The sequence below is a fragment of the Nicotiana sylvestris genome, chromosome 7, assembly GCF_000393655.2.
Source record: "Nicotiana sylvestris chromosome 7, ASM39365v2, whole genome shotgun sequence".
Lineage (NCBI taxonomy): Eukaryota > Viridiplantae > Streptophyta > Magnoliopsida > Solanales > Solanaceae > Nicotiana > Nicotiana sylvestris.
In genome coordinates, this window is record NC_091063.1 from 84,600,915 (window position 1) to 84,614,090 (window position 13,176).

Genomic DNA, 13,176 nt, shown 5'->3' on the forward strand with positions numbered 1-13,176 from the left:
GCACAATTTTTGCGGTGCGAATATCAATTGTTCGCTCTTTATTTGGGAAGACCATGACTCCTAGAAAAGCCACCATGAAAGCAAATCGTCGGTGCATCTGCCAAGTGTCTTTGTTTTGCTTATTAGTAAGGCCTTTCTCATGAATTTCGAACCCATCTGACTTTCCAAATCTGGAATACAAAAAGTTGAAGGAACAACATCCATTGATGACATTGCTTTTCCTGATTTGACTGCTGATGTTCAGAAGACCGAAGAATCGATGTATTGAAGGAGCCTTTGTGAATATCAAGCTTTGATTTCTTAAACTTCCGTCAAAACCAACATAGCCAGCTACCTCCTCTAATGTAGGAGTAAGCTCGAAGTCAGAGAAACGAAAAACATTGTGAACAGGGTCCCAGAAAGTTACTAATGCCGTAATCAGATCATCCCGAGGCTCAACTTTCATAATGTCCGTGAGATTTCCCAAATGCTTGACGACCCATTTTTGACCGTCTTCGCCCAAATCATACCACCACATTTGAAGCTGACATAGAAATTCCTCCGTACTTGTGGATGAGGGGCTTTGTGTGGTGCTCATTTTGTATCTGAAATTTAATTTTAATAAAGTCAAAATTTATTTTGGAAAATTTATACTAAAAATTATTTTCGAATTTTTTTTTTTTATTAAATATTTTTATTTCAAAATTTAAAACTATTTTTTTTCGAAAATTTTAAAACAACCCATTTTATTCCTTGCTTCTTACCATGATTTTATTTTAAGCTGGTCAACAAGCATGTTCGAGGCAAATGAATGCACAAGTAGCAAGTAGGATGCATCATGATGGTCTTTTAATTTTGGGTTCACCTGTCCTAGACAGACCCAACCCCTGTGTTGAGTCTCCAAGGGCAAATGCATATGATGCAAATATTCGTTCCTACTAGGGATCCGGTACATGGCTGAGTTATTCTAAGTGTAAAACCTTAGGTTGATTGTTCTAAACCTGGCTTACCCAAACGGACAGTTTGAGCCGAAGTGGGGGTAACGTACCGGGAGCACGAAAGTCTGCCCGGCCTAGTTACTTGTCCCAACTCCGTCTTATTTGGTATGACTTTAATAGAAAGGTGGGTCACGCGCACGTGTACACCATAAATTCAGAAGACTCAGAAAGAAGGGGGTTTCGTAGCAGTTGTATATATTCACAATTCAAATAATATTAAAGCGGTAAAATTTTTTTTTGGCATATTAGCATATAAACAGTTGAAAATTATATAGTAAGTAAAGCCGATAAAAACAGATATTTTAAGCTTGAATTCTTTAAACCCTGAACCAGAGATTCTGGGTTTTGTCCCCAGCAGAGTCGCCAGAGCTGTCACACCTCCTCTTTCCCGCGCCCGCGGGGCGCGTGGGGAGTTTTCTCCAATTAAAGGACAGTCGAAACGGGATTTGTTTATTTGTTTCAGAGTCGCCACCTGGGAATTTTGAGGCGTCCCAAGTCACCAATTATAATCCCTGAATCGAGGAGAATATGACTCTGTTTATTTTTCTGCGAACCAAAAATCCTGAGTAAGGAATTCTGTTAATCCGGAAGAAGGTGTTAGGCATTTCCGAATTCCGTGGTTCTAGCACGGTCGCTTAACTGTTTTTATTATTGGCTTAGTTATCTTGATTTTATTAAATATATTGATGTTATATGATTTTTGTTACCGCTTATACTTACTGCGATTGAGGACCCTTCTTTAAATCGAATTACGCATACGTATATTCGTGTTTAAAAATTGCGGACTTGTGTCACGCGTGCGTGTACACAATAACTTTTGATAATATATTTATTAAGCAATCATTTTTCGAAATTGTGTCGAATCAAGAATATTTGTTTTTCTTGAATAGTGAACCGTACATCTCGGGTTTTTTATGAAATTGATTTAACGCCTTTGGAAAAATCCTTTTATTAGATATTCGTTCGAAATTGCGCGTACGCATAATCCGAATTTTTACTTTAAAAAAATATAATCAGGGTACGCGAACGTATCCCTAATTGCGCAAAATATTTGTAATGGTTTAGGGATTTTCCACAAATTGTTTATTATATTCATGTATTTCTTTTATGTAAAAATCATGAGAAACTCCTATTTAGGGGCCTATAAATTCTTTGAAAAGAATTCGCAATCTATTAAAGGTTGTTCGGATTACGATTTCCGAATATAAGTTATATTCATTCCAACTATTCAAATTTAAAGAACAGAATAAAAATATGATTAATACTATTTTAAAAGAAATATGACATATATATATATATATATATATATATATATATATATATATATATATGCAAAAAAATAAATTGCACATGAAACTGAAAATAAATGATTCATAAAGGAAGGAAATATTTTCCGAGAATTTTTCATTATTTAATGCAAATTCTATTTCTAATTATCATTGATGTAAAGTATGGCAATTTATGCTTGTACATCTCTTTTCATTCTCATATACTCGCTTTTAATCTAATAGGCCTAATTATTTGGTCACTTTGTTTTATGAAGATAGATAAGCATCGAATTTATAGAAAGGGAATTATTATACAAGTTAATTCAACAAAGTTACCTTACATGCAGCCTAACTGTTTGGCGTAAACATTCATAACGTTTTAACATCATGACGAGCTATACCAACCTACTTTACTCATATGATTATACCTGTCATCATACCATATAATAACTTATACCAATCTAAATAAAATCATATTTATTACAAGATATTCTACTAATGCAACTTCTTAATCTTTACATTTAGCTAATGGTATTATGGGATGTAATCAATGGCCCATTTTTATGCCTTACTCCCTGTTTTGACAATTCACATACACCTATACCAATGAGATTTCGGAATGGCTAACATTATTACAAAAACTTTATATGAATTTCAAAATAAGACAATTTAACTCATAGCTATCAAAATGATTTCACTACTGATTAACTAACATAAAAATGAAATTAAAACTAATGAACTTGGACAATTGGAAAAATAGCATTTCAATTCAAGCTTCGTTGATGAGTCATGTTGAATCTCTTTCCAACTTTAAAATTTAAAAGACATGTACCTGAAAATGAAGGTGGAAGGAATAAATTTCAGCAGTAGCAGCCGTAACAAAATCAGTAGGATATACCGATAACACAGCAAATCTGAACAAGAATAGGATTCGAAGAGCCCAGATGCACAGTAAAAGTACTTTTAAGAAATTTCAGATTTTTAACTGAAGAATGAGATCGAACAAATCCGGACAGATTCAATACCAAGGATAATATTTCTGATTTTTTTTTTAGAACAAAGCAGACTAAAAAAAAAAAAACTTCCAATTTCAAAAAAAAACACAGAATCAGCTTCAATACTAATTTCCAATGTAGGATTCTGTTTTAGTGTTTCTGTTTTCTTTTCTTTCTATCTTCCTTTTCAAATTTCTGTTTCTGCTTGACTTCCTCTTTCAATTTCCTAAAATATGCCTTAAGCTCTATCTCTCTGTCTGAAAAACCTCCTTTATTTTCTGAAAAGAACTCCCTCCCTATCTAAAAAACTGATCCTAAAATCTGTTTGCTTTCCCAATTTCACACTCTCTTTTCCTCTTAAAACTCTTAAAGACTTCCCTCTTAGGATTCCTTTAAAAACTCTCCTTAAAAATTCTCTCTCTCCCTTAAAAACTGACTACTTAAGGTCTGTCCAGCTCCTGTATTTATACAGGGCTGGTTCTATACTCATTAGTATTGGAGGGACCCTTTATCCCTTTAACAACCAGAAAGTTTCCATTGAAACTTCTTTTTAATACTTTATGTGATCCTAACATGATTTTCAGCAGCCCCATTATCCCTTGTTCCCCCTTTATTACTTAAATATAGCCATTAACATTACATTATAATACACTAGCACTAACACCCTGTTTTTTACTGTTTCATTCCCAGAAATGCCCCTGACCTACTGTAATTATTGAAAAATCAGAACCTACTGCAAAACAAATTCTAAAATCTGTATAAACTTAACTATCTTTCTGATTTACAGCTATAACCAATCCTATGATTTTGAGACAGTATATTACATTCTAATAACTGATTGACAAAAACTGCATTTAAATAGGGAATTCTCAACTGAATACTGAATAAAAACAACCTTAACATTATACAGAATATGCAGGATTATTTCAACTGGAATTCAAAACTGAATTAAAAGCAAACAAATACAGGAGCATTGTCAATATACTGACAATGTCCTGTTTAGAAAACAACAATACAGCATACATTTGAATTCACTGATTCACAAACGAACATGATTCAATTGACGAGTACTAATCAATTGACTATTTACAACATTCGTCAATAATTAGTCTAAACAATAGAAGCAGACTGTTTCAGTCAACATTTTCAGAAATGAAAATTCGTAATATAACTAATCGACGAACTTAATCGAGTCGATTACACACATTGCAAACAATCACAAACAATAGAAACTATTCACATTCGGATCAAGTAAATAGGTAGGAGACAGAAAGGACAGAATTGATCAAAAATGAATATGAAAAATTAAAAAGCTATTAAAACAGACAACAATACACGTAGAATACACAAAAGAAATAGAAAAAATACCTTTGAATCTTCACTCGAACTCAACTTGGATTTGGACCTTTTTTGTTTGAAATCAAACTGACCTTAGTCGAAGTATTTTCCACTGAAAATACTTCGACTAAGGTCGATTAAACCTCAATCTTCATTTAATAGGCACAGAATCCGGAAATTTGGTTTTTTTTTTAAAAAAAGTTCTTAAAACCACGATTTGGAATTTAACCATTTCTGGTCAGATTCGAGAAGAACCAAAGATATTCTAGGCACGAGAGAGGCCAGGAGGGTAACTGGTGTGAGCTTGAAACAGATCTGGGTAAATTTTTGTTTGGTCCGAATTTTCAAAAGAAGATTCGAGAAGTTCCGAACGGATTCGAACCTAACAACCAACAGATCCATACTCAGGATGACTAGGGGAAGCCATGGTGTTAATTTGGGGCTGATTGGTTTAGATATGAACTTGGCTCGAATCTTCAAATGAAGATTCGAGAACCTCCAGGGAGATTCGAACCAAGCAGGTAACATATTCGGATAGAGGAGGCTCAGGGGGTTCTGGGGTGTTACTTTGGTGACCGGCGGCGTTGATGCCGCCGGGTTTCAGGCGAAGGGGAATAGGGGCGGCTAGGGTTAGGGGTCTGTTTGAGAAGATGATGAACAGGAGAGGATGGGGGGGTGTTTAGTTAGGGGCCGGGGTAAGGGTTTAGGATTTATATAGGGGTGGGATGGATCGATCTCGTCCGTCCGATCAAGCGAGATGAAAGGCCAGGATTAATTCATTAAACCAAACGACGTCGTTTGATTTGAAGTTGGGGTCGGATTGAATCGGGTTAATGGATCGGGTTATGGGTTGCGGGTAAGGGTGATGAGATCTTGGCCGTTGGTTGTATTTAATCCAACGGCCCTTGATTAGAGATGACCAAACGACGTCGTTTGGTATCAGATTGGGACTGGGTCAGACTTGGCTGTTTGGATTGGGCTGTGGGGGGGAGTTTTAACGTTTTGGGCCTGGATTTTAATCCAGGTCCAATTTTGTAACTTGTGCTATATTTTTTATTTTATTTTTTATTAATTTCATTATTAATTAACAAAAATCTTAATTAAAAATTATAAAAACAAAATTACCATTACAAAGATATTAATTACCTTTTTAACAACTATTAACATATAGACAACATTAATCACACAGTGGAACATTAAAAATAGAACAAAAATGCATATTTTTATGATTTTGCATAATTAAATCCTATATGCATGCAATATGTATTTTATTTTATTTTTATTTTATTATGACAAATATAAACATTTACGGACATAATACAAATATTTAACACCACGCAAATTCACAAATTACACAGTAAAAGAAATTTATTTTGATTTATTTTGGAGCAATTTTTCGTAATGCAAAAATCACGTGCTCACAATGATTACGAGGTTCCCAGATCTTTTATAGTCCCCGACGATTCCGACGACACTAGATCAACGACCGAGGAGCTGAAACAAGTCACATTGATCGAGCATCTACCCGATCAGAAGGTATGCCTGGGCACGGGGCTAACCCCGAGCTCAGGAAAAAACTAATTCAATTTCTTATAGCTAACATAGATTGTTTCATTTGGTCCCATCTTGATATGCCAGGGATCCCACCGGAGATTACCACTCACAAGATAAGCCTGGACCTGAAATTCCACTCGGTCAAGCAAAAGAGGAGACCCCAGTCCGAGATCAAACATGCTTTTATCAAGGACAAGGTATCTAAACTCCTTAAAATAGAATTCATTCGGGAGGTGAAATACCCGGTTTAGCAAACGTAGTGATAGTCCCTAAAAAAGGGAACAAATTAAGAATGTGCGTAGACTATAAATATTGTAATAAGGCATGTCCCAATGACTCTTTCCCTTTGCCCAACATCGATCGCATGATCGATGCCACATCTAACCACGAGATTCTCAGTTTTCTCGATGCTTATTCCGAGTACAACCAAATATGGATGAACCCGGATGATCAAGAAAAAACCTTCTTTATCACTAAGTACGGCATATAATACTATAACGTGATGCCATTCGAATTTAAAAAATGCTGGTGCCACTTATCAATGCTAAACCGTATGTTCGAATAACAAATAGAGAAATCAATGGATGTTTACATTAACGATATGTTGGTTAAGTCCCTGCGAGCAGATGACCATTTAAAGCATTTGCAGGAAACCTTCAACATATTGAAGAAATAAAATATGAAGCTGAACCCGGAGAAATGTGTGTTCGGAGTCGGATCAGGTAAATTCCTCGGGTTCATTTATCTAATTGGGGAATCGAGATCAACCCAAAAAAATCAAGGCCATCGAGGATATCACGGTGGTGGACAACGTGAAGGTCGTACAATGGTTAACCGGGCACATTGCCGCCCTGGGACGATTCATCTCGAGGTCTTCCAATAAGAGCCACCGATTTTTCTAGCTACTGAAGAAAAATAACAACTTTATATGGACCCTATAATGCCAACGGGCCTTGGATGAACTCAAACGATATCTATCGAGCCCACCGCTGCTTCACACACCGAAGACATATGAACAAGTATACCTATACTTGGCAGTATCGGAGATAGCGGTAAGTGGAGTCCTAGTCTGGGAAGAGCAAGGTACACAATTTTCAATTTACTATGTTAGCAGGACTCTAGATGAGGCCGAATCTAGATACCTACTAAGTGCCTCCAGGAAACTGAAGCCATATTTTTAGTGACATCCTATATGTGTTGTGACTACTTATCCATTGCGAAATAAAATCCATAAACCCGAATTCTCGGGACGATTGGCCAAATGAGTCGTGGAAATCAGTGGGTACGATACTGAGTATCGACCACAGACAGCCATTAAATCTCAAATTTTGGCAAATTTTGTGGCCAACTTTACACCGGCCCTAATACATGAGGTTGAAAAAGCGTTGTTAGTAAACTCGGAGACATCTTCAGGGATTTGGATCCTTTTTACGGACGGCGCCTCAAATGCAAAAGGGTTCGAACTTGGCATTGTATTGAAGCTACCAACAAGCAATGTAGTTAGACAATCTATTAGAACTATGAAATTGACTAACAATGAGGCCGAATATGAGGCCATGATTGAAGGTCTCGAACTAGTCAAAAGCTTGGGGTGGAGGTGATCGAAACTAAGTGCGACTCCCTCTTTGTGGTGAACCAAGTTAATGGGACCTTCGAGGTCAGAGAAGAACGAATGCAAATGTACCTAGATAAGCTGCATGTAACATTACACCGGTTCAAGGAGTGGACTTTGCAACACGTACCTCAGGATCAAAATAGCGAGGTCGATGCCCTTGCAAAATTAGGGTCATTGGTCGAGGATGACGAGCTCAACTCGGGGGCAGTCGTACAACTCATGAGATCGGTGGTAGAAGAAGGTCATGTCGAAATAAACTCTAGAAGCTTGACTTGGGATTGGAGAAACAAATATGTAGAATATTTGAAGACTGGGAAGCTGCCCTTGGATCCAAAAGAATCGAGGACCCTGTGAACAAAAAAGCAGCCTGGTTTAGCTTGTCCGAAGACGGAACCTTGTTCAGAAGAACATTTGATGGCCCACTAGCAATATGTCTAGGACCAGGAGATACCAAGTACGTTTTGAGAGAAGTTCACAAGGGCACCTGCGGAAATCATTCAGGTGCTGAATCATTGGTTCGAAGGTAATCAGAGCCAGCTACTACTGGATAGATATAGAAAAGGACACAAAGGAGTTCGTACGAAAATGTGATCAATGTCAAAGACATGCTCCGATGATACATCAACCCGGAGAGCTGTTGGATTCCATTTTGTCACCATGGCCGTGCATGAAGTGGGTAATGGACATCATTGGCTCCCTTCTATGGGCATCTGGTAAGGCTCAATTCATATTATTTATGACTGGCTATTTTTCTAAGTGGGTTGAAGCCTAGGCATATGAGAAGGTCATGGAAAAGGAAATCATCAACTTCATTTGGGACCACATCATATGTCGGTTCGAAATGCCATCCGAAATCGGGTGCAACAACGGGAAACAATTTATCGGCAGCAAAGTGACCAAATTTATCAAAGATCATAAGATCAAAAAGATCCTATCAACACCTTATCCCCCTAGTGGGAACGGACAAGCAGAATCAACCAATAAAACCAAACTCAAAAACCTCAAAAAGAGGTTAACTGATGCTAAAGGAAAATGGAAGGAAATCCTACCCGAAGTTGTATGGGCATACTGTACAATCTCGGAGTCCAGTATTGGGGCCATCCCGTTCTTGTTGGTTTACGCCGCCGAAGCTCTAATACCGATCGAAGTAGGTGTACCAAGTATTAAATTCTGATATACACAAAAGAAATCGAATGATGAGGCCATGAGTACGAGCTTGGAATTATTAGATGAAAGGTGCGAAGCTGCCCTCGTCCGGTTGGCCGCCCAAAAATAACGGATCGAGAGATATTACAATCGAAGAACCAAACTTCGACACTTCAATATAGGGGACATAGTACTAAGGAAGGTCACATTGAACACCTGGAACCCGAACGAAGGGAAGTTGGGGTCGAACTCGAAAGGACCATACCAAATTCTCGAGATCATCGAAAAAGGATCGTACAAACTCGGGGCAATGAACGGTAAATGACTATCGAATAACTGGAACATAACTCACTTGAAGCGGTACTACTGCTAAGGTACTTTAGCACGACCCCATTCATTTCCTTTTTACTTATTTTTGAACTAACACTTGCAGGTAACTAACAAAAAGTGGCACAAATTTTTAGGTCTGAAAGCACGCGTTGCATTCTTTTTCTCTTGAACTGGTTTTGTCTCAATTGGGCTTTTCCGGCAAGATTTTAACGAGGCAACAGTGGATCGTGCTAACTTAGAATAGAAGGCCAATCATGAACCGGTGTCAAAGATTGCATCAACAGTATCTGAGGCTTCTCTTTATGATCAACCTCGAATACTTGGGGCATTACCCTCAGATATCGATTTTAGCAAGGAAAGAAATTCCGTGATTGAAAGGTCTCGATAGATAGGATTTATTATAAGGGCCAAACGGTCAAATGAACCATGCCCTCATAGACTACTCGAGCCCTAGCATAAAGTATGTACACATGTATAATTATTTTGCACAAGAATAAAAAGAAGTCTCTTCCTTGCGGATAAATATCTTGTCCTTTTAAAAAAAATTCCTTGCATTTCTCAAGGAATTTCCTACATCCGATCCCCTAAAGGTATCGAGCCCAAGGTCCACCTTAATCCGAATTAGAACAATCACTCTCACTCGGGGACTACCATCCGAAAACAAGCTCGGATGGTCCGGGCTATCGGAGTTCGTGGGCATAAAACCTATCAGGCAACACCCGAATCTTAAAGGTCACGACCATCCCCACTCGGGGACTATTATCTTAGGCAAGTCCGGATAACTCGGGGTGACAAGTCCACTAGGTAGCACCCCAATTAAAAATGCTACAGCCGAATTAAAACGGCTCAGGGACGTCCGAGACTCGTAACAAAAATAACAAGGCCTTAAAATTTCTTAACCGGTTCTAAAGGCTACCCTTGGCAGACTATGACCTAAAAAGGTCTATGTACTTTGGGGGGAAAATTCCCGGTCACACCGAACCTCCGCGAAGCCTTAAAACAAAATAAAGTTGAAGTCAAGGTTTGTTCGGACCTCCGAACATAACCTAACTATTGCATGCTAAGGCATTTAGATCTTTTACAAATATAAGTAAATAAAGCAAATAGAAAATTCAAAAGTTGTTGAAGGGAAAAAAGCCTTGTATACATAATCAAAAATTCTTTCTACAAGAGCCGAACAACCCCAATGCAAATTTTTACAAAGTCCAAGCGTCCTCAACAAAAAAGATAATACAAGAAACAAAAATATCTAAAAAAGGCCTAAGTGGCCTAGTCTTCGTCAGGAGCAGCATCATCACCTTCGGGGTCTCCACCACCCTCGGACTCGCCCAAATTTTTGGACTCCTCGTCGTCCTCGGGATAGGCCAATTTTTTGGCTTCGGCTTCGAGCTCTTTGGCACTCTCAATCTCAGCCGATAAGTCGAAACCTCGAGCGTGAATTTCTTCAAGAGCCTTCCTTCGAGATTGCCACTTTGCGTGCTCGATGAGATCCTTCACTCGAACCTGAGCCACCTCAACATCAGCCTTATAAACGGGCATCATCTCATCGGCATCAACTTTAATTACTTTGGCCTCTGACTTAACCATTTCAAGCTTATTGGCCAGATTTTCTCGATCAGAGATGGCCGAATTCAACTGGGACTGGAGCTCCTCGATCTTCTTGGCCTGCACCAAAGGACTTCTTCTTTATAGCTCGAAGATGGACCTCAATCGAAGTCAGTTGTACCTAGGCGGTCTTCTTTTCTGAGGCCAGGCGGTCCATGTTCTTCTTTCATTCTTCGGCCTCGGCCTTTACCGCATCCACCTCTACCCAGAGCTATCCGATCTGGTCAAGCTTCTGTTGGACCTAGGGGTGTTCAAAACCGAACTGAAACCGAAAACCGAACCGAAACCGAAGCTTAATGGCTTATTGGTATCGGGTTAACTGTTTAACGAGCGGGGAACAGATTGAAATTTTTTTATTAACGGCTTATCGGTTTGGGGGCGGATTATTTAATTTTCTTAACGGATAATTCGTTAACCCGTTAAGAATATATATATATATATATATATATATATATATATATATATATATATATATATATATATATAAAATATTATTTTTATCCATGTTGAACTCATTTACTGCTGCTCTCTAAACTTTAGAAGAAATATTCATTTATTTATTACCAGCGTGGGAGGTTTCATAATAAATAATAGTAATACATGAATAAATAAAAAAGCAATATAAGCACGAACCAACACCTGCTTAATAATTTGAATGTTTTGCAGGATGGCAACCAGCTTCTTGTTAGCATTGCTAGCAATGTTGACTACTAGTATGGCTCAAAAAGAACTGATTGCCAACATCACCATAGTTCACAGTGCCACTGCTCAAGACGCAAGTAAACTACTTCACTACATAATACATTAAGCAACAGAGAGTAAAGAGAATCACATGCACACTTGTATGAGTACTAAGTATTTATTTGTTTATGAGACATCAAACATTGTGCCTCGATGGAAGCCCGCCAGCATATTATCTTGATAGAGGATATGGTAGCGGACTTCGCAGCTGGATTATCAAATTGGTTAAGTTCAATTTTAACCAAGTTGCGTTTTTGTTTTTTAACAGTTTGTCATCTCCTTAAACAATAAGAAATTTGTTCAAATGATACTGTTGATGTATTCTGTTGTGCACTTCTCAATCCCTTACCATCCATTTGAATGTAGTGTGAGAGGATAAAAGAAGTATTTGATATCCAGTATTTGATTCTAGTAATATGGCCGTGTAATTTAGTTGATATGTACGTATGAGAAATGTTGACTATATTGTTGTCTCAGGGATGTACTCCCCAATACTGTGTTGAAGGATGTTAAGTTTCAATCAACTGAAACTAAATCGATAACCGCCCGATAATAGCTAAACCGATACCAATCCGCCTGATATCTTATCGGGTGGCTAGCGGATTAATACATTTAAAAAGCGATAACCGATAAGCCAAACCGTTAAGAGTAAATAACTACCCAATCCACCCGATAAGCAACCCTAGTTGGACCTACGCGTTCAGACCATTAGCCACTGTTTACCAACTTATCTCGTCGTTAATCTTAGATTTTTGCGATGTTTGATTGAGTAAATTGCGTATTTAATGTAGTTTACATCCATTTTACAGATTTTATATGATTTAGAAGTGATTGTGAAGAAACCAAGAGAAAAGGAGTTAAAATGAAAACAGGAACACTCCCTAGTAAATTACCCTTCGCGAACGCGAAGGGCTAAACATGAATGCGAAGCTTCAGGAAACAAACATTCGCGAATGCGAAGTGCTGCCCGCGAACGCGAAGCTGGAAGAAACAAACCTTCGCGAACGCGAAGGAATAATCGCGAACACGAAGATGAAGGAAACAAACCTCTGTGAACCTGAAGGTATAATCGCGAATCCGAAGAACAAATAGGCAGAAAAACTGGGCAGTTATGGAAATTCGCACTTTTTACCCCAAAACCATTTAATACACGAGCTAGCTCATTTGCAAAACATCTTTGGCAGTCTTTGTACATCTTTGACATATTTTGAGAGGAGAACACAAGTTTTGGAGCAAGGGTTTTTGCGCACACACTTAGATCTTGAAGATTTGAATCTTTTGGTTGAGAATTTCTTACTTATTTATGTTCATTTCTCCATTTCCTTGCTTTGTATTGTATCTAAGTGTATACTATTTTTTCAATACTTGAATCTTGTTTATGAGAATATTCATATTTAAAGTGTGGATTAAATATCTTGTTGTGCTTATGTATTGAACGATTTTTATTTATATTGAAGTAAGTTATTGTTTCTTTAATTATTCTTGTTCTTTAATGTTTCCAAAGGGATTAGCTAACACTAGGACTCGCCCATTTACTTCGAATTAATTTTGGGAATGATAATTTGGGGTTGGCAAAGATTAATTAACAAGAATTTGAGGCATTAACC